Genomic DNA, 23,617 nt, shown 5'->3' with positions numbered 1-23,617 from the left:
AACCATCGTGGATCACTACTCCCGGTTCTTGGTTGTCGTCCCCGTCAAGGACTTAACGGCTCACACAGCAGCTAGAGCCTTCCAGCAGCACTTCTGCCGTCCGCATGGATACCCGGAGCAGGTGCTGACGGACCAGGGGCCTGCCTTTGAAGCGGAGGTCTTCCAGGAGTTCTGTACCCTGTATGGATGCCGGAAGATAAGAACAACACCCTATCACCCGCAAACTAATGGACTTTGTGAGAAAATGAACCAGGTGGTGATAGATCTCCTGAAAACATTGCCCCTGGAGGAACGCAGTCTGTGGCCTGAGAAGCTGCCCGACCTGGTGGACCTATACAACCACATCCCTGTAGGTTCCACCAACTGTACCCCGGCTTACCTAATGAGGGCAAGACCTGGTAAGCTTCCTGTTGATCTGGAGATGGGAGTCCTGACACCCGAGGACACTTCACCAGAAGCCAACTGGGACACCGAGAGGCAGCAGCAATACCGAAAAGTACAGGAGAGCGTGGAGCGTAGTCTCTGTCAAGCTAGGGAAAGACAAGAGAAAACTTACAACCAGTATGCTCCCGCTGTTCCCCTGGTGCCCGGAGAGCAGGTCTTGAAGAGGAAAAGACGGCTCCACAAGTTGGACGACCAATGGGAGAAGGACCCGTACACCGTACTGCCCTCAAGCCACGACAACCCAAGATCTGTACAATCAGTAAAGACGGAGGGGAAACCACAGCCATTGTATCCCGGGATCACCTGAAGAAGTGTCCCGAACAGCTACGGAACCCTGAAGAGGAACAAGAGGACCCTCGACCCGTAGAGGAAAGGGAAGATATGGTTAGTACTGTGCTCGGAGACTTCCCTCGGTCTTGGACTCAAGTCAATGGTGCTGTTGTGGTACCCGTCCTCACGTTCCTCCAACCAGCATCCCAAGTGCCTACGGAGACACAGGTAGAACTGGAAGAACAGCCGGTCCAGGAGGCAGAAGGCCCCACACAAGCAGACCAGGAAAATCAACCCTCTGCTTATAGTGAGCCTGCCATACCCCTAGTGAGCCAAAGAGTCCGTAGACGGCTGCCCAGTTTACCCTTGACAGCTCCTATACCCTGTAGCTCAGGACCAATCAACCAGCTCCGTAGGTCCACTAGGGTCACTAGAGGCCAGCTGCCCATTCGGTGGAGGATCTAAATGTTCAAGCTATTTTATTAATGTTTACCTGTTTATTGTTGCTTGTGTATAATTATGTGTTTCTAGTTATTTATAGGAGTCTTTGGTGGATTTACCGGGAATCCTTTGTGCATATAGTTGGAGCGTAACCCAGGACGGACTGAAAGACTGTTAAGGACTCGGGGCAGGACAGACCACTACCTGGTTACGTCTCCCTGTGTTGGTGAAATGGACACCTTTGTTTTCTTCAAAGACTGCACCCGGTTGCGGACACGCCGTGACCATCCTAATGTGTTCTTCTTTATTGTACTGTTTCTGTTTTTACTTGTTATGTTTTACAAAAATATGTTTAGTCCCGGAGTACTAAATTTCACTAGGGGGGAATGTGGCACCCCAGGGGTCTGGTCTCCACAGTAATAGCAATGTTATGTCTGAGAGCAGGTGGGAGGTCTCTTGGTCAGGAATCCTATGCATGCCACACCTCCTGCCCAGTCCTGGGAGGGGAAGAACTTCCCCTATATAAAGCTGGGGCTGAGGCAGGGTTAGGGAGAAGAAGAGTAGAGAGAAGAAGAGGAGCAGCTTAGGAAAGAAAGATCAGGAGCTCAGTGAGAGCAGTGCTAAAAGGAATCAGGGGCTGGCAGCTGAAGAGCTCGTCCTGATTGAAGAGTTACCACCGGACCCGGAGTCCGAGGCTGTGGGGATTAACCCAGACCCAGCAGCAGAAACCGCCCGGCAGGGGATTTCAGGTCCTCTGGCCAAGAAACCCGAAGGCACGGTCACACGCGTGGGACCAGCACCGCCGTCGTGGAGCGGAAGCCACTAGAAGGCCCCGAGTCACCGGCCATACGGGTGAGCACCACACGGTACACTCAGGGACGTGGGCTACTTTTACCCGCCTCTAGCAAGGTAGCCAGAAGAGTACAGTTAGTTGGGGAGGCCTACAACTCCGCCTGGCCAAGGGGGATCCCATCTGCTCAAGGACTGACCAGGCCCCGACCGCTAGCCAGTACTCCGGGAGGGTCTATCTTTGTCACCAGTAAAGACCCTGAACTCCACCGCATTGTCTCTGAGTGATTCCTGCTACCCCCATCATCCACGTCGGCTGCCCTGAGGCCATACCCCTCCCGTTGGGGGTTATACCATCCACGCTGCACCATCCTTCCACCGGCCTCAGCGGTCTGCCCTGCAGCGGCAGCTCCATAGCTGCATTCAACGGGTGGCGTAGTCGTCCTACATCTACTGCTAATAGACTGCCACTTAGTCTGAGTCCCTGGGCACGGACCGGGTCACCGCCACGAGACTACTACCCCTATCAGATCCGGCTCCGGGTAGGCTCCCGCGTGCGCAACGCACTCAGCACAGGCCCAGGGGCGCGTCAACTCCATGTTGACATTATGGCTCCACCGCACATGTAACTCCATGATGGCATTATGGCTCCACCGCACATGTAACTCCATGATGGCATTATGGCTCCACCGCACATGTAACTCCATGATGGCATTATGGCTCCACCGCACATGTAACTCCTGTTGGCATTATGGCTCACCACACATGTAACTCCATGTTGGCATTATGGCTTCACCGCACATGTAACTCCATGATGACATTATGGCTTCACCGCACATGTAACTCCATGATGGCATTATGGCTCCACCGCACATGTAACTCCATGATGGCATTATGGCTCCACCGCACATGTAACTCCATGATGGCATTATGGCTCCACCGCACATGTAACTCCATGTTGACATTATGGTTCCACCGCACATGTAACTCCATGATGGCATTATGGCTCCACCGCACATGTAACTCCATGTTGACATTATGGCTCCACCGCACATGTAACTCCATGATGGCATTATGGCTCCACCGCACATGTAACTCCATGTTGACATTATGGCTCCACCGCACATGTAACTCCATGATAGCATTATGGCTCCACCGCACATGTAACTCCTGTTGGCATTATGGCTCCACCGCACATGTAACTCCTGTTGGCATTATGGCTCCACCGCACATGTAACTCCATGATGGCATTATGGCTCCACCGCACATGTAACTCCATGATGGCATTATGGCTCCACCGCACATGTAACTCCATGATGGCATTATGGCTCCACCGCACATGTAACTCCATGATGACATTATGGCTCCACCGCACATGTAACTCCATGATGACATTATGGCTTCACCACACATGTAACGCCATGATTCATTATGGCTCCACCGCACATGTAACTCCATGATGGCATTATGGCTCCACCGCACATGTAACTCCATGATGGCATTATGGCTCCACCGCACATGTAACTCCATGTTGGCATTATGGCTCCACCGCACATGTAACTCCATGATGGCATTATGGCTCCACCACACATGTAACTCCATGATGGCATTATGGCTCCACCGCACATGTAACTCCATGAAGGCATTATGGCTCCACCGCACATGTAACTCCTGTTGGCATTATGGCTCCACCGCACATGTAACTCCATGTTGGCATTATGGCTTCACCGCACATGTAACTCCATGATGACATTATGGCTTCACCGCACATGTAACTCCATGATGGCATTATGGCTCCACCGCACATGTAACTCCATGATGGCATTATGGCTCCACCGCACATGTAACTCCATGATGACATTATGGCTCCACCGCACATGTAACTCCATGTTGGCATTATGGCTCCACCGCACATGTAACTCCTGTTGGCATTATGGCTCCACCGCACATGTAACTCCTGTTGGCATTATGGCTCCACCGCACATGTAACTCCTGTTGGCATTATGGCTCCACCATACATGTAACTCCATGATGGCATTATGGCTCCACCATACATGTAACTCCTGTTGGCATTATGGCTCCACCGCACATGTAACTCCATGATTCATTATGGCTCCACCGCACATGTAACTCCATGATTCATTATGGCTCCACCGCACATGTAACTCCATGATGGCATTATGGCTCCACCGCACATGTAACCGTTGCTCGGGGTCGGTTCATGGATTTTCCACTTTCACACTGATACATTTCTGGATGTTCAGTTCCATACTGGAAGGTTAATTATCTTATAAGGAAATAAGCCTGTTTTTTTTTTCTGCCTGTGGTAGGGAAATTAGATTGTAAGCTCCACTGACGCCAAGCTAATGTGTACGAGTATGCGTAATTCTGAATTGCATGTTCCTGCCGTAATAATAATAATGATGATAATAGGGGGCGATCTGGAGCGAGTCGATGCTAACCTCTTTCTGTTACACCTTTATTTAATATTCAGCCAATTATCGTTATTATTTTTTATGTTTTACCGTTCATTCTGTTTAAGGAGAGGACGCGGCGTCGGTTTAGCTATGAGCGGACCTGAAGTCTCACATGGGTGAAATAATCAGATGAAGCTTTGTTTCTCAGATTACTATTTCCAGGTCATTAGTTTTTAATGCGGAATGATGTCTGCTGGGCTTCTTGTTGGGGAGAGCAGAGACGTTCTATGTGCGCGGCGAGGAATATTTATTGATTGTATTTCGCTCTAATGACTGCTCCTTCATGGAGATGTTGCATGTCCTGATTTTGGATCCTTTCCTTCATTCTTTGTGTTTCGGCTTTTCTCTTAGGGTCGACATTGGTGACGCACCACTCGGATATATAGGCCGGGGGACGAAAAAAAGGACCTGTTTGTGGTTAGCACAGGATAATGTATGATGGAATAATGACGTATATACAATGTTGCAGGAGGCGCCGGCAATCATCTGTGAGACAATTACATGACAGGAATGGTGGCTCAGTGGTCAGCACTGTACAATATATAACCCAATGTGGAGGTGAAGACATGGTGGCTCTGTGGCTAGCACTGTACGATATATTACCCCAATGTGGTGGTGAAGACACGGTGGCTCGATGGTCACCACTCTACAATATATATTACCCCAATGTGGTGGTGAAGACATGGTGGCTCAGTGGTCAGCACTGTACGATATATAACCCAATGTGGAGGTGAAGACATGGTGACTCGGTGGTCAGCACTGTACGATATATAACCCCAATGTGGTGGTGAAAACATGGTGGCTCAGTGGTCAGCCCTGTACAATATATAACCCCAATGCGGCGGTGAAGACATGGTGGCTCGGTGGTCAGCACTGTACGATATATAACCCAATGTGGTGGTGAAGACATGGTGGCTCGGTAGTTAGCACTGTACAATATATAACCCCAATGTGGTGGTGAAGACATGGTGGCTCAGTGGTCAGCACTGTACAATATATAACCCCAATGTGGTGGTGAAGACATAGTGGCTCGGTGGTCAGCACTGTACGATATATAACCCAATGTGGTGGTGAAGACATGGTGGCACAATGGTTAGCACTGTACTATATATAACCCCAATGTGGTGGTGAAGACATGGTGGCTCGGTGGTCAGCACTGTACGATATATAACCCCAATGTGGTGGTGAAGACATGGTGGCTTGGTGGTTAGTCCTGTCGTCTTGTAGTGATGGTGTCTTGTGTTGAAATGAAGCATCTACCTTGAATTTGGGTTTGTTTTATTTCGGTTTTCCTTTTTCCTTCCACAATCTAAGAACCCATGAACCCCAGTGTGGACAAGGACACAAGGACCGAGTGATGATAAATGCGCTGTGGAATATGTTGCAATTAAAATTAACAACTAAACTTCCTATTTATACGTTTTGGATTATTCTCATTTTTAAACTTTTTTTTTTTTTTTAAAGCCCCCAATTGTCTTCTCCAAATATTGAAAGTGTTCGTTTTATTTCTCCGCCTGCAGTTTTTCTTCCTGTGTTTGCTTCCCAGGGTCCACACTGATAAGTCTATTTATTTAACCACACTGGATTTTCCCTCTGTTTTCTTGTGCTGACTTTCCATCCAGTAACCGCGTTCGGCAGATGCCCTCAACAGATAGAAGAATGATGCGCCTCCGCAGTGAGTCGGTGGAAGTTTTAGATGCTTATTTTATTTTTTGCTGAGAAATCTTTGTGACATGAACCAGACTTCAGTGATTGACAGAAAATTACACTTTGAAAACTAAAAAAAGAAAACGAAAAAAAAAATCTTATTAAAGGGGGTATCACGTCCTCCAAAGCAGAAGGAGAAGCCGTCGGCATAAGATCGCTTGGGGTTCTCCACTGATCAACTGTCTGATGAGGTCTCAGAGCTGCCGTGGACCTTCATCTCCTCCTTAGTTTACGCGCCGCAGCTCTGCTCCCCCGACACTGGCCGTGCCCAATACTTATCTACTCCTGCATCATCCCACTAAAAGGGGAACAGCGCTTAATCCTGGGAATAGCGGTGGATCCTGTAACAGGACTGGTATCAGGGAGCTCTGCACCACCGGCCATTCTGTCACATGGTAGTAAAGGCAGACGGCATGGCGGGGGCCGGAGGTTATACACTGGGGGACAATGGGGCCAGATGTTATACATCGGGGGGTGATGGGCCGGATGTTATACACCGGGGGGCGATGGGCCGGATGTTATACACTGGGGGACAATGGGACCAGATGTTATACATCGGGGGTGATGGGCCGGATGTTATACACCGGGGGGGCGATGGGCTGGATGTTATACATTGGGAGACAATGGGACCAGATGTTATACATCGGGGGGCGATGGGCCGGATGTTATACACCGGGGGGGCGATGGGCCGGATGTTATACACTGGGGGACAATGGGACCGGATGTTATACACTGGGGGACAATGGGGCCGGATGTTATACACTGGGGGACAATGGGACCGGATGTTATACACTCGGGACAATGGGGCCGGATGTTATACACTGGGGGACAATGGGGCCGGATGTTATACACTGGGGGACAATGGGGCCGGATGTTATACACTGGGGGACAATGGGGCCGGATGTTATACATCGGGGGGCGATGGGCCGGATGTTATACACCGGGGGGAAGGGGACTGGAGGTTATACACTATGGCCGAGGGGCCGGGCATTATTCAATGGGGGGCAATGAAGCTGGACATTATACACCAGGGGAATGTGGCGATTTTATACATTGGGGACGATGGTGCTGGATTTAGTAAATCGGGGGCAATGGGGCTGAAGGAGAACCATGATTTCAGGGACTAAGTCCTGGGGTTCCATATTTTTCTCCATGTTATATACCTGTCAGCTGAAGGAGTTATCGTGGTTAGAAAACCCATTTTGAAATATCCCATTAAAACATTCTGAGATATAGAGGATTCCATAGTCTAGGAAATCCATAAATTAATAAGGGAAACATCTACAAAAGCGTCTCTCCCGGATGGCTCATTGATTAGCACAATGTAATACTTCATTTCCCCTGTGGAGGCACTGTAAGGAAATGAACCACTTAAACATTTGTCTCTATGTTTCCCCAACCTGTTACAGCTGATCGCTGGCAGCTCCAAATGATTTATGGGGTTGTGCATTACATAAAGCAGAGAAAGCAGGGTGCAAGCTCTGTGTCTCAGGACGGGGAGGAGTGTGGGGTAAATTATCATCACAGGAGGCAGGGAAAGGGGGCATCAGTGTTAATGATGAATTATTAGTAGAGTTGAGCGAGCATGTTCTGTCCGAGTATGCTCGAGCCGAGCTCCGAGTATTTACAGCTGCTCGGTGATATGGTTGAATCGCTCCCGTGTGCATGATTTGCAACTGTTTGACAGCTTTATTACATGTGATTGTCGATTTCTTACCCATTCCTCACATGTAATAAAGCTGTCAAACAGTTGCAAATCATGCACACGGGAGCGATTCAACCATATCACCGAGCAGCTGTAAATACTCGGAGCTCGGCCCGAGCATACTCGGACAGAACATACTCGCTCAACACTAATTATTAGTAAATTTACCTGTGAAAAGCTGTTGGCTGGAGGCTGTAGGACCTGAGGTTGCCCCAGCAGGGCGGCCGGGAATGTGAAGAACCGCACACACAATTGCCACATTGTTTTTTTTTGCAGTAAAGCGTTTGCTGCTCTCGATAAATGCGACATGTACAGACCCTTACACCGACTCTTCAGGATGCAGAAACCCTTTTGATGATGCTTATTTTTTTTTTTCTATATTAATCTGAATTCACACTTTATGAACTTTGCCACAGATTTTCAAATCACATCCCGAGCAGTTTACTGTACAATGTGAACGGGGTCTTGAGGATAATCGCAGCGGTAAAACGAACCCGCTGCATCATTAGACTGCAGACTTTCTATATCTGTTTCATATAGTATGCAGCGATGGAAATGAAGGGGAAATCAGCCTGTTTGTATGCGGCGCGGCCCTTTATTGAACGCCCCAGCTCTGCGCCTGTTTTGCTTTGTTCTGTTAACACTGGAAGGAAATTCACGGACATCTGAGATGGAGAAACTCAATTTCCCCACAAAGAGCCGCATATTTGTCCATCAAATTGTTATCCGGCTACAGAAGTTGTCTTTAGCGGTTTCAGGTTTTCAGGATATCAATATTTTGCATTTTTATATTGGATCAATTCAACTATGCACCGAATGCGACTTCCTCGCCTCTTATTGTTCTTCGCTGCATAAAATAATCACTTTGGTGTATATGAATGACTTTAATAGAAGGGAATAGGATGAACATACTAGGAAATGAGCTGCGCTGCCGCTGGTTCGCTAAGGTAGTTCTTATTGATCACAGCTTCTGAGCTCATGCAACTAATTCAATTTAATGTTAAACCAGATCAAGCTTTGAAGAAAACTTTTTATTACATATATAAATCAATGCAGCGATACACATCATGCATTATAACAAGGTAACTCAGGTTTACACTTGTAATAACCGGTATTATTTATATAGGTCTTCTCCTATAGCATCTTCTATTGTGTCTTCTCCTATAGCATCTTCTATTGTGTCTTCTCCTATAGCATCTTCTATTGTGTCTTCTCCTATAGCATCTTCTATTGTGTCTTCTCCTATAGCAGCTTCTATTGTGTCTTCTCCTATAGCATCTTCTATTGTGTCTTCTCCTATAGTATATTCTACTGTCTTTTCCTGTAGTTTCCTCTATTACATCTTCTCATATAGTATCTTTTATTGTGTCTTCTCCTATAGCATCTTCTATTGTGTCTTCTCCTATAGTATATTCTACTGTCTTTTCCTGTAGTTTCCTCTATTATATCTTCTCATATAGCATCTTCTATTGTGTCTTCTCCTATAGCATCTTCTATTGTGTCTTCTCCTATAGCAGCTTCTATTGTGTCTTCTCCTATAGTATATTCTACTGTCTTTTCCTGTAGTTTCTTCTATTATATCTTCTCATATAGTATCTTCTATTGTATATTCTCCTATAGTATCTTCTGTTGTATCTTCACCTATAGTATCTTCTGTTGCAAATGTGGCACCCCAGGGGTCTGGTTTCCACAGTAATAGCAATATTACGTCTGTGAGCAGGTGGGAGGTCTCCTGGGCAGGAATCCTAAGCATGCCCCACCTCCTGCCCAGTCCTGGGAGGGGAAGAACTTCCCCTACATAAACGGGGGCTGAGGCAGGGTTAGGAGAGAGGAGTTCCAGACAGAGACGGAGTCTGGTCTGGACACGCAGAAACAGGGACAGAGAGACATCAGGAGCTCTGTAGGAGCCAAGGAGAAGCGCCAGGGGCTGGAGCTGTGCAGAGCTCGCCCTGGGAGAAGGTACTAAAACCGGACACAGGAGTCCGAGGCTGTGGGGACTAAGATATACCCAGCAGCAGAATCCATCCGGCAGGGGATTCCAGGTCCTCTGGCCATAAAAGCCCGGAGGCTCAGTCACAACGAGGGGACCAGCACCGCCATCCCGGAGCGGAGGCTAACAGGAGGCCCCAGGTCACCAGCCATACGGGTGAGCACCACACGGTATACCCAGGGACGTGGGCTACTTGTAACCGCCGAAAGCAGGGTAGCCAGGAAGGGTACAGACTAACGGGAAGGCCTACAACTCCACCTGGCCAGGGGAACTCCGGCTTACTCGCAGACTAACCAGGCCCCAACTACTAGCCAGTACTCCCGGGGGAATTTGCCTTGTACCATCAGTAAAGACCCTGAACTGTACCCTCGCGTCTCCGTGCTTCCTTGTCGCACCATTAGTGCTGGGACATCCACACCATCACTCCCAACATCAACCTCATCCTCTGCCCTGAGGCCATACCCCTACCGTTGGGGGTTATACCATCCACGCTGAACATCCGTACCACCGGCCTCAGCGGACTGCCCTGCAGCGGCGGCTTCATAGCCGCATTCAATGGGTGGCGTAGTCCGACACTAATACCATCATACCAGTAACTGCCACTTAGTTTTCCACCCTGGGCACGGACCGGGTCACCGCCACACGAAGACTACTACCCCCATCGGATCCGGCTCCGGGTATCCCCCGTGCGCACGCCCGCCGCACTACAGCACTGGCCCAGGGGGCGCGTCACATATTCTTCTACATTATCATCTGTTGTATTTTCTTCTATAGTATCTTCTCCTATAGCAGCTTCTATTGTGTCTTCTCCTATAGCATCTTCTATTGTGTCTTCTCCTATAGTATATTCTACTGTCTTTTCCTGTAGTTTCTTCTATTGTATCTTCTCCTATAGTATGTTCTATACTATCTTCTCCTATAGCAGCTTCTATTGTGTCTTCTCCTATAGCATCTTCTATTGTGTCTTCTCCTATAGTATATTCTACTGTCTTTTCCTGTAGTTTCCTCTATTATATCTTCTCATATAGTATCTTCTATTGTATATTCTCCTGTAGTATCTTCTGTTGTATCTTCACCTATAGTATCTTCTGTTGCATATTCTTCTACATTATCATCTGTTGTATTTTCGTCTATAGTATCTTCTATTGTATCTTCTCCTATAGTATGTTCTATAGTATCTTCTCCTACGTTATCCATTATTTTATCTTCTCCTGAAGCATCTTCTATTATATCTTGTTCTAAAGAAAACATCTTCTATTGTATCTTCTTGTATAGTATCTTGTAGTATGTCTTCTCGTATACCATCTTCTATTGTATCTTCACCTATAGTATCTTCTGTTGCATATTCTCCTATATTATCATCTTTTGTGTCTTCTACTATAGTATCTTCTATAGTATCTTCTCCTACAATATCATCTATTGCATCTTCTCCTATAGTATCTTCTATAGTATCTTCTCCTACTGTGCTTTGTTTTTTACAGAGCCCCTGATTTTCCGTTTGTTAATCACAGTTTGAACACTGCTGACTGGCATTATCAATTCCTTGGATATTTTTTTGTATCTCTTTCCTGTGTTATACAGTTCAACTACCTTTTCCCGCAGATCCGTTGACAATTCTTTTGCTTTCCCCATGACTCACAATCCAGAAACGTCAGTGGCTGGATGAAAGATGCAAGAGTCTGTCTGGATCCCAGAAACTCACTCAGCTTTTATGCACACACACTGATTATAAGCAAACAGGTCACAGATGAGGATGTTAACTTTAGTAGCCATTCAAACCCATTTGTGTCAAATTCTGTGCATGTTATCAGGCCAAAATCACCAGGGTATGTGAACTTTTGATCAGGGTCGTTTGGATGTTTTTGGTTGTTTGTCACTAAGATTTAAAAAGAGAAAACACAGTAGTTTGACAATAAATGGCTTCACCCAACCAATAACCATGAGTGGAGAAAAAGCTTTTTGTTATCATTCATATTCTCTGAAACAAGGCCAAGAAAGGAAAAATTCTGGTGGGGTATGTAAACTTTTGAGCACAACTGTATATTCTATAATATCTTCTCTTATGATATCTTCTCATATCGTATCATCTCCTATTGTATCATCTAATATGTTATCTTCACTTATGGTATGTTCTCCTATGGTATCTTATTTCTAGAAGTCTTCATATGTGGAGTCTTCTCTTAGGTTATGATCACAGTTGGCATTTTTGCAGCATTTTTTTACACGGTGTATTAGGTACGTAATATATGCAGCATTTTACAGCACCAGCGTACTTAATGAGTTTCTGAAATCGAATGCCCACGCTGCATTTTTTTTTCCACGCATATTTTGAGCCCTGCTATATTTTTTCCATGTTATATTTTGAACCCTGAGAGTTTTTGCAACCTTTTTTTGAACAATTAAAATGAATGGATGAAAAATGTAGTTTTTCCTGCCACCACTCTGGTTTTTGGTGCAGATGAAACAATGCTGCGAAAATACAATGTGTGAACATACCCTTATTCTAGATTCCATCTCTTATGGTATCATCTCAAATGTTATTTTCTCTCTTGTTATCTTCTTTTATGGTAACTTTTCATATGATAGTTACTTACAGGACATCTTCATATATAAAATAATTGCTCATGTTATCTTTTCCTATGGTATCTTCTCTCATGGTATCCTTTCATAAGGTATCTCAGCAGTTGTTGGTAAGACATTGCTGGAGAGGTGGTACAGGCAGAAGACATCATATGTCGGACAGGTTCCTTATCTGCCCAAGTGTCAAGATTAGCAACATATTTGACCCTTTTAGTGCTCATTTTAATGCTGCATTGGATCCTAAAACAAATGTCAATATATTTGTATTTTTAATGTGGACATTGACCAGTGGAGAATACCAGACATCTCCACGTTCCAGATGGCGAGATGTGTGTTCCCTTATACAGGTGCATCTCACTAAATTAGAATATCATCAAAAGTTAATTTATTTCAGTTCTTCAATACAAAAAGTGAAACTCCAATATTATATAGAGTCATTACACACAGAGGGATCTATTATATAGAGTCATTACACACAGAGGGATCTATTATATAGAGTCATTACACACAGAGCAATCTGTTATATAGAATCATTACACACAGATGGATCTATTATATAGAGTCATTACACACAGAGGGATCAATTATATAGAGTCATTACACACAGAGGGATCTATAATATAGTCATTACACACAGAGGGATCTATTACATAGAGTGATTACACACAGAGGGATCTATTATATAGAGTTATTACACACAGAGGGGTCTATTATATAGAGTCATTACACACAGAGTGATCTATTATATAGAGTCATTACACACAGAGGGATCTATTATACAGAGTCATTACACACAGAGGGATCTATTATATAGAGTCATTACACACAGAGGGATCTATTATACAGAGTCATTACACACAGAGGGATCTATTATACAGAGTCATTACACACAGAGGGATCTATTAAATAGAGTCATTACACACAGAGGGATCTATTATATAGAGTCATTACACACAGAGGGATCTATTATATAGAGTCATTACACACAGAGCGATCTGTTATATAGAGTCATTACACACAGAGGGATCTATTATATAGAGTCATTACACACAGAGGGATCTAGTATATAGAGTCATTACACGCAGAGTGATCTATTATATAGAGTCATTACACGCAGAGGGATCTATTATATAGAGTCATTACACACAGAGGGATCTATTATATAGAGTCATTACACGCAGAGGGATCTATTATATAGAGTCATTACACACAGAGGGATCTATTATATAGAGTCATTACACACAGAGCGATCTATTATATAGAGTCATTACACACAGAGGGATCTATTATATAGAGTCATTACACACAGAGGGATCTATTATATAGAGTCATTACACACAGAGCGATCTATTATATAGAGTCATTGCACACAGAGGGATCTATTATATAGAGTCATTGCACACAGAGGGATCTATTATATAGAGTCATTACACACAGAGGGATCTATTATATAGAGTCATTGCACACAGAGGGATCTATTATATAGAGTCATTACACACAGAGGGATCTATTATATAGAGTCGTTACACACAGAGGGATCTATTATATAGAGTCATTACACACAGAGGGATCTATTATATAGAGTAATTACACACAGAGGGATCTATTATATAGAGCCATTATACACAGAGGGATCTATTATATAGAGCCATTACACACAGAGGGATCTATTATATAGAGTCATTACACGCAGAGGGATCTATTATATAGAGTCATTACACGCAGAGGGATCTATTATATAGAGGCATTACACGCAGAGTGATCTATTATATAGAGTCATTACACGCAGAGGGATCTATTATATAGAGCCATTACACGCAGAGGGATCTATTATATAGAGTCATTACACGCAGAGTGATCTATTATATATAGTCATTACACACAGAGGGATCTATTATATAGAGTCATTACACACAGAGGGATCTATTATATAGAGTCATTACACACAGAGGGATCTATTATATAGAGTCACTACACACAGAGGGATCTATTATATAGAGTCATTACACACAGAGGGATCTATTATATAGAGTCACTACACACAGGGATCTATTATATAGAGTCATTACACACAGAGGGATCTATTATATAGAGTCATTAAACACAGAGGGATCTATTATATAGAGTTATTACACACAGAGGGATCTATTATATAGAGTCATTACACACAGAGGAATCGATTATATAGAGTCATTACACACAGAGGGATCTATTATATAGAGTCATTACACACAGAGGGATCTATTCTATAGAGTCATTACACACAGAGGGATCTATTATATAGAGTCATTACACACAGAGGGATCTATTATATAGAGTCATTACACACAGAGGGATCTATTATATAGAGTCATTGCACACAGAGGGATCTATTATATAGAGTCATTACACACAGAGGGATCTATTATATAGAGTCATTACACACAGAGGGATCTATTATATAGAGTCATTACACACAGAGGGATCTATTATATAGAGTCATTACACACAGAGGGATCTATTATATAGAGCCATTATACACAGAGGGATCTATTATATAGAGCCATTGCACACAGAGGGATCTATTATATAGAGCCATTACACGCAGAGGGATCTATTATATAGAGTCATTACACGCAGAGGGATCTATTATATAGTCATTACACACAGAGCGATCTATAATATAGAGTCATTACACACAGAGCGATCTGTTATATAGAGTCATTACACACAGAGGGATCTATTATATAGAGTCATTACACACAGGGATATATTATATAGAGTCATTACACACAGAGGGATCTATTATATAGAGTCATTACACACAGAGGGATCTATTATATAGAGTCATTACACACAGAGTGATCTATTATATAGAGTCATTACACGCAAAGGGATCTATTATATAGAGTCATTACACGCAGCGGTATCTATTATATAGAGTCATTACACACAGAGGGATCTATTATATAGAGTCATTACACACAGGGATATATTATATAGAGTCATTACACACAGAGGGATCTATTATATAGAGTCAATACACACAGAGGGATCTATTATATAGAGTCATTACACACAGAGTGATCTATTATATAGAGTCATTACACGCAAAGGGATCTATTATATAGAGTCATTACACGCAGAGGTATCTATTATATAGAGTCATTACACACAGAGGGATCTATTATATAGAGTCATTACACGCAGAGGTATCTATTATATAGAGTCCTTACACACAGAGGGATCTATTATATAGAGTCATTACACACAGAGCGATCTATTATATAGAGTCATTACACACAGAGCGATCTATTATATAGAGTCATTACACACAGAGGGATCTATTATATAGAGTCATTACACACAGAGTGATCTATTATATAGAGTGATTACACACAGAGTGATCTATTATATAGAGTCATTATACACAGAGGGATCTATTATATAGTCATTACACACAAAGGGATCTAATATATAGAGTCATTACACACAGAGTGATCTATTTCACGTGTTTATTTCTGTTAATGTTGATGATTATGGCTTACAGCCAATGAAAACACAAAAGTCATTATCTCAGTAAATTAAAGTAATTAACAAAAATCACCTGCAAAGGCTTCCTAAGTGTTTAAAAAGGTCCCTTGGTCTGTTTCAGTAGGCTCCACAATCATGGGGAAGACTGCTGACTTGACAGATGTCCAGAAGGCAGTCACTGACACACTCCACAAGGTCCCAGAGTCTGGAGGAAGAGTGGAGAGGCCACAATCCAAGCTGCTGGGGGTCTAGTGTGAAGTCTCCACAATCAGTGATGGTTTGGGGGGGCCATGTCATCTGCTGGTGGAGGTCCACTGTGTTTTATCAAGACCAAAGTCAGCGTAGCTGTAGCACCCCGAGGGCTCGGCTGCTACAGGGGTATTGCACCTCGAACCAGAGGTGTGATATTCCACTCCCGGGTAAGGATGGAGTGTGGACTAGGGCTCAGTAAGCTGCATGCACCACACACACCCCATTTCCGAGGGACAGGTCAACGGTGCTCCCACTAGACAGAAGTGCAGGCACGACAGCATCTGTCCCTGGCTGGAGTGGGGCGGGGGGTGGAATACCCAGTGGTGTAGGAGCAGATAGGGGTGGGTTTCTGGGCATAGGTAGGAGTCCATTGGTTGCTAATCACCTGGGCTCACACAGAGAGGGAGGTATATAAGGTGGGCACCATCTTAGGACAGAGTTCAGTCAAGTTTAGTTCAGTCAGGAGTTCAGCCAGAGAGGGCTGACAGGGAGCTGTGGCTCAGTCTGGGCCCAGCTCCAGAGGCAGGCCTGGAGTGGAGGCCAGGAACAGCAGAAAGAGAGAGGAGAAGGAACGGAAAGGAAAGTAAGAAAGGAACTGGAACAGAGGAGAAAGGAAGCAAGGAACACAGAGAAAGGCCCAGAGACACGAGGACAGAAGGAACCCCATATGCCCAGGAGATACAGGGTGAAGGGTTGGCAGAACAGGGTACCGGAACCCAAATTGGTGGAGGCAACAGATTCCTCAGCCAAAGACCGGAGGTTGTTACCACATCTTGGTGCGACCCCTCACTACATCCACCAGGAAAGCATACCGCATAGGGTCAGGGAAACCGGAGAGAGGTTTCGCCAACAGAAGGCCCGAGGAAGCTGGACAAAGGTGGGTCACTGGTGGGGACGGCCAGAGAAAGGAAAGGAAGGGAGCCCTGTGCCACGCTCTGGAATTGCCTGGGAGTTGGTCGAGCCCCTTGCATGGTGAACGCAGCACGGCTCAGGCGGTCCCTCATGTGCACAAGTGACCAGAATAACAACTGTGAGTAAAGCATTGGAAACTGCAATTACAAGTCTCTGTGTTTCATCGCCGCACCAGCACCATTAGGACTGGGACACTCACACAATCACTCCCACCATCATCCACATTAGCTGCCCTGAGGCAATACTTCTCCCGTGGGGAGTTATCCCATACTTGGCTGTGCATACAACATCAGCCTCAGCGGTCTGCAGCGCAGCGGCGGTCCCTACTGACCGCAATCCACGGGTGGCTTAGTCGGACATTTGTTACAACATTAAGACTGCCACTGGTTTGACCACCCTGGGCACGGACCGGGTCAACGCCACACTGAGACTACAACCCCCAGCGATCCGGTTCCGGGTATCCCCTGCACAACACAGGCCCAGGGGGCGCGTCAACTTTTGGCGTAGTCGGCAGGATTCAAACAAACCCGCCACCAACGGGTATTGCGTGCCTGAAGAAGATTGTACATGTACCTTGAAAAGAAGTCTCCCGCCATTTCCAGAAGTTTCCCGCCGTCCGGAGTCGTTTCCCGCCATCCGGAGCCGATTCCCGCCATCAGACGCCATTTTGGACCGTTTCCCGCCATCTTCATCCGTTTTTCCCGCCCTGGCAGAGCGGACGCCATTATGTGCGCACCAAAGGACAGCAGGAAGCCGCCTCCCATCGTGGGCCAGGTCCCAGAGTGGCGCCAAAGGAAGGGCCCGCCCCCAGCAACAATGAGTGCAGCAATGGAGATGTCCATCAACGTGGGGGGGCTGCCCCTGAAGGTGATTGTGAGCAGATGCCCCCAAGACCAACCCCCATGGGGGCGGATAGGAAAGAAAACTGTGGGGCCGGGAGCGGCCTGGATCAGTCTGGACCTGCTGCACCCAGAGATGGAGGGAGCAGAGAACTCCACCAGCACCCTGGCCCGCAGCCTGCTGCAAGCTGAGCAACCCTGCAGCTTGACAGAGTTGCTAGCCAAGCTGCCCAGGGACCCGGACAGTGCGCGCGCAGCGCTGGAAGACCTGAACAGGAGAATGGTCCGGGCGCAGCGGGATGTGTTTGCCGGGTGGAGAGAGGAGATGGCCCGGCAGCACGAAGGCAGGCAGCGGAGGACCCCGCTGGGACCGGGCAGCGCGCTTACCGCTGGGCGCGGAGAAGAGGGACCGGCAGTTGCAGACGACGCCGCGGAAGAGGCCACGGAGACCGAGGCAGGTAATGGGGACGCCACCACCCCAAGCCCTGGGAACACCAGCCTGCCCTCACCCTCTACTGCGGGACCCGAAGCCCCGGGGACCGTACCTGACATCATGCCTCCACCGCCGCCAGCTAGGCCTCAGGCTGCAAACGTCACTGTCACGCCCCGCCCCGCGCTGTGCCCTCTGAACCCGGGCGCCGTAAAGCGGGAGACGTCACAGGCCGGGACGCAAGGCCCAGCACACCCAGGCGCCGCTGCCTCACCAGCGCCCCCTACCTTGGCGGTGCCACCCCCGGGCGCGACCAACAAGCGACCACCGGCCTGGTCGCAAGGCCGAGTGCCACCGGGCGCTGCCACCCGTCCGAAGCCCGCGGTGCCACCCCTGGGTGCGGAACTGTACACCCAACATACCAGCCTGGACAGGCTGCCCTTTGAGTGGCCACCGGAGTTTGCCAACTCCCGTCTCCGGAGAGAACAACCCCTGAGCGAGCCTCTGATCCCGGCCCCGGAGCCTGCCAACATCGCTCCACCCCCGCCGGAGGATGCCCAGTTTGCATGGGACCCCACCGGCGAGAATCTCATGGGGTTCACCCAGGAGACCCGGGCGGAAGCAGCCCAGCGCCGGGATTGCTGCCGTCAGCAGCTGGCCACCTTTGAAAGGGAGCGACGGCAGAGGCGCATCAGGGAGGAGCGACTCCAGGCCAGGAGCGCGGAACAGAAGAGGAGGGCCCGACAAGACGCCCACGCCATCGGCGGTCCCAGAGTCACCGGGACCGTAGTAAAGTTCCAGCTAGAGCATGGCTGGGGCTTCATCAGAGGCCCGGAGGCTGACACCGACGTCTTTGTCACCAGAAGGGACGTAGAGAGCCACTTGCCAGAGGGACATCACGGCCGTGACCTGTACCCCGGTGATGTGGTCACCTACACCCGGCACAAGGGCGCAAAGGGACTGTATGCCCTCCATGTCCACCGTCTAACAGAGGAGGAGCTGCGGTACCGCCCAGACATGGACTACCCTGAGGGCCCGGACGGGTCTGAAGGCTATGAGGAAGGAGCATCAGGAGGACACCGTTATTGAATAAACGGTAAAATTAACTGTAAATAGTTACCCGTCAGGGTATCAGAATTGTAGATGAAACTGTTGACTGTGTGAACCTTACCTGTGTGCCCCTAATCCCTAACCAGGCTGAGGACTGTGAGCAGCCATTCCCCTATCCCCACTGGCCGAGGACTGAGAGCGGCCATCCTGTAAATAGTTGCGCTTCTTAAAGTGCCCCCTACTGGTTTTATACAAAAACTGCAACGTCTAACTCAAGACGGATTAACTGGACTGTTGCACCTTTACCTGGTCGCAAGTTGCACAGCGGCCAGAGCTCAAGAATGTTTTACTTGAAAAAGTTTTATATTGAAAAGTTTAATTTGCTGCTAAAAGAGTTTATGGTATTTTATGTGTGTGTGAAGAAAGTCTTATAATGTTTTATAAGGTTTATACCAGTAACGTTGGAAAGAAAAGAGTACCTCCCATAAAGGGATGAGTTTTTGGTTAAATGTCTTATATGCGAATGCATTCTAAAAATGTTGTATGTTGAAAATTGTTTTATTCTTTTCCAGCCCGGGGACGTGCTGTGATTTAACAGGGGGGAATGTAGCACCCCGAGGGATCGGCTGCTACAGGGGTATTGCACCTCGAACCGAAGGTGTGGTATTCCACTCCCAGGTAAGGATGGAGCGTGGACCAGGACTCAGTAAGCTGCATGCACCACACACACCCCATTTCCGAGGGACAGCTCAACGGTGCTCCCACTAGACAGAAGTGCAGGCATGACAGCATCTGTCCCAGGCTGGAGTGGGGCGGGGGGTGGAATACCCAGTGGTGTAGGAGCAGATAGGGGTGGGTTTCTGGGCATAGGTAGGAGCCCATTGGTTGCTAGTCACCTGGGCTCACACAGAGAGGGAGGTATATAAGGTGGGCACCATCTTAGGACAGAGTTCAGTCAAGTTCAGTTCAGTGAGGAGTTCAGCCAGAGAGGGCTGACAGGGAGCTGTGGCTCAGTCTGGGCCCAGCTCCAGAGGCAGGCCTGGAGTGGAGGCCAGAAACAGCAGAAAGAGAGGAGAAGGAACGGAAAGGAAAGTAAGAAAGGAACTGGAACAGAGGAGAAAGGAAGCAAGGAACACAGAGAAAGGCCCAGAGACACGAGGACAGAAGGAACCCCATATGCCCAGGAGATACAGGGTGAAGGGTTGGCAGAGCAGGGTACCGGAACCCAAATTGGTGGAGGCAACAAATTCCTCAGCCAAAGACCGGAGGTTGTTACCACATCTTGGTGTGACCCCTCACTACATCCACCAGGAAAGCATACCGCATAGGGTCAGGGAAACCGGAGAGAGGTTTCGCCAACAGAAGGCCCGAGGAAGCTGAACAAAGGTGGGTCACTGGTGGGGACGGCCAGAGAAAGGAAAGGAAGGGAGCCCTGTGCCACGCTCTGGAATTGCCTGGGAGTTGGTCGAGCCCCTTGCCTGGTGAACGCAGCACGGCTCAGGCGGTCCCTCATGTGCACAAGTGACCAGAATAACAACTGTGAGTAAAGCATTGGAAACTGCAATTACAAGTCTCTGTGTTTCATCGCCGCACCAGCACCATTAGGACTGGGACGCTCACACCATCACTCCCACCATCATCCACATTAGCTGCCCTGAGGCAATACTTCTCCCGTGGGGAGTTATCCCATACTTGGCTGCGCATACAACATCAGCCTCAGCGGTCTGCAGCGCAGCGGCGGTCCCCACTGACCGCAATCCACGGGTGGCGTAGTCGGACATTTGTTACAACATTAAGACTGCCACTGGTTTGACCACCCTGGACACGGACCGGGTCAACGCCACACTGAGACTACAACCCCCAGCGATCCGGTTCCGGGTATCCCCTGCACAACACAGGCCCAGGGGGGCGCGTCGTAGCCGTCTACCAGGACATTGTACAGCCCTTCATGCTTCCCTCTGCCAACAAGCTTTATGGAGATGGAAATGTCATTCTCCAGCAGGACTTGGCCCCTGTCCACACGGCCAAAAGTACCAATACCTGGTTTACACACAACAGTATCACTGTGCTTGATTGGCAGCAAACTCGCTTGACCTTAACCCCATAGAGAATCTATTATAGAGAATCTATGGGGTATTGTCAGGAGGAAGATGAGAGACCCCAGACCCCACAATGCAGATGAGCTGAAGGCTGCTATCAAAGCCACCTGGGCTTCCATAACCCCTCAGCAGCCACAGGCTGATCCCTCCATGCCACAGGCTGATCCCTCCATGCCACAGGCTGATCCCTCCATGCCTCATTGCCGCATTGATGCAGTAATTGATGCACAAGGAGCCGACCAAGTATTGAGGCATTTACTGAGTGTAATGACTCTATATAATAGATCCCTCTGTGTGTAATGACTCTATATAATAGATCCCTCTGTGTGTAATGACTCTATATAATAGATCCCTCTGTGTGTAATGACTCTATATAATAGATCCCTCTGTGTGTAATGACTCTATATAATAGATCCCTCTGTGTGTAATGACTCTATATAATAGATCCCTCTGTGTGTAATGACTCTATATAATAGATCTCTCTGTGTGTAATGACTCTATATAATAGATCCCTCTGTGTGTAATGACTCTATATAATAGATCCCTCTGTGTGTAATGACTCTGTAGCGCCGGCGTCCCTGCCCTCTGCTAGGCAGGGACGCTGTTCCCCTCACCTCTCTGCTCCGTGCCCGGCGTCCTCCTCCCGCTCTGCTGGCAGCGCGCGCTCCTTCCCGGCCACTGTGCTTAGGGCGCGCACGCTCTCCCTCCCTCTTAAAGGGGCCGCGCGCGCCGTTCTAAGGAGTCCCCGGCCAATGGCCGGAGGACTTCACCATATATAAGGCACCTCCTCCAAAATGGAGGTGCCCGAGCAATGTTGTTGCACTGTTCACTACTCTGCTTCAGCCCTCAGGTCCCGTTGCCAGATACCTGCCAGATTCCTGCCAGATTCCTGCCAGCTTGCTGTCTTATTCCTGCCTGATTATCTGTTACCTGCCTGCTAGTCTGAGGTCCGACGGTCTGCCTTACTACTCCTGTCAGTCTGTCTAAGGACCAGCCTGTCCGCTCACCTGGGAGCGCACTTCAGCCACCTGCCTGCTTGCCTGAGGTCCGACGGTCTGCCTTCCAACTCCTGTCAGTCTGTATATGGACCAGCTTGCCTGCTCACCTGGGAGCACACATCTGCTACCTGCCTGCTAGCCTACCTGGAGGCTCCGCCGTCACGTGCTGTGACCACCTGCCTGTCCAGTGACTCCTGCCCGCTCACCTGGGAGCGCTCATCTGCTGCCTGTCTGCTAGCCTACCTGGAGGCTCTGCCGTCACGTGCTGTGACCACCCGCCTGTCCAGAGACTTCTGCCCGCTCACCTGGGAGCGCTCATCTGCCGCCTGTCTGTTGGTCTTCCTGGAGGCTCCGCCGTCACATGCTGTGACCACCCGTTCATCCAGAGACTCTCGCCTGCTCACCTGGGAGCTCACGTCTATCATCAGCCGCCACAGGTCGTACCAACCCTTTACCCAGAGACTGCCCCGGTCACTTGCCGTGACCATCTGCCCGTTCATCCAGAGACTGCCCCGGTCACTTGCCGTGACCATCTGCCCGTTCATTCAGAGACTGCCCCGGTCACTTGCCGTGACCATCTGCCCGTTCATTCAGAGACTGCCCCGGTCACTTGCCGTGACCTCCAGCCCGTTCACTCAGAGACTGTCCCGGTCACCTGCTGTGACTTCCTGCCCGTCTTCCCTGGTCGCCACCCGCTCCCTTACAAGGACCGCCCCCTTGTATAGTAGCTCAGAGGTTCCGCCTCCCAGACCCGTTACAGTTTGCTCGGGCCATGGAACCCGGTGGCACCCAAGCTCCCTCGCTCTCGGACCTGTGTCATGAACTGTCCCGTCAAAGGTCCCAACAGGAGTCCATCCTGGGTCACCTACGGAATGTCAATACTCGCCTGGACACTCTGACTGCTCCACCAGCAACCTCCGCCGGTGCCATGTCTCGCAATCCGGCAGCTCCGCTGCCCACTAATACCATGGTATCCTACCCCGGACCCCGGCTTTCTGCACCTCCTCGCTTCGGAGGCGACTCCGCCCAGGCTCGGGGCTTCATAAATCAGTGCACCCTGCACTTTGAACTATTGTCCCACCAGTTTAACTCCGACCGAGCCAAAATTGCATTCATCATGT

The sequence above is a fragment of the Phyllobates terribilis genome, unplaced genomic scaffold (genome assembly GCF_046119375.1).
Source record: "Phyllobates terribilis strain yellow unplaced genomic scaffold, ASM4611937v1 Scaffold_8__6_contigs__length_399053987, whole genome shotgun sequence".
NCBI classification, from domain to species: Eukaryota; Metazoa; Chordata; class Amphibia; order Anura; family Dendrobatidae; genus Phyllobates; species Phyllobates terribilis.
This window is presented reverse-complemented; position numbering follows the sequence as displayed.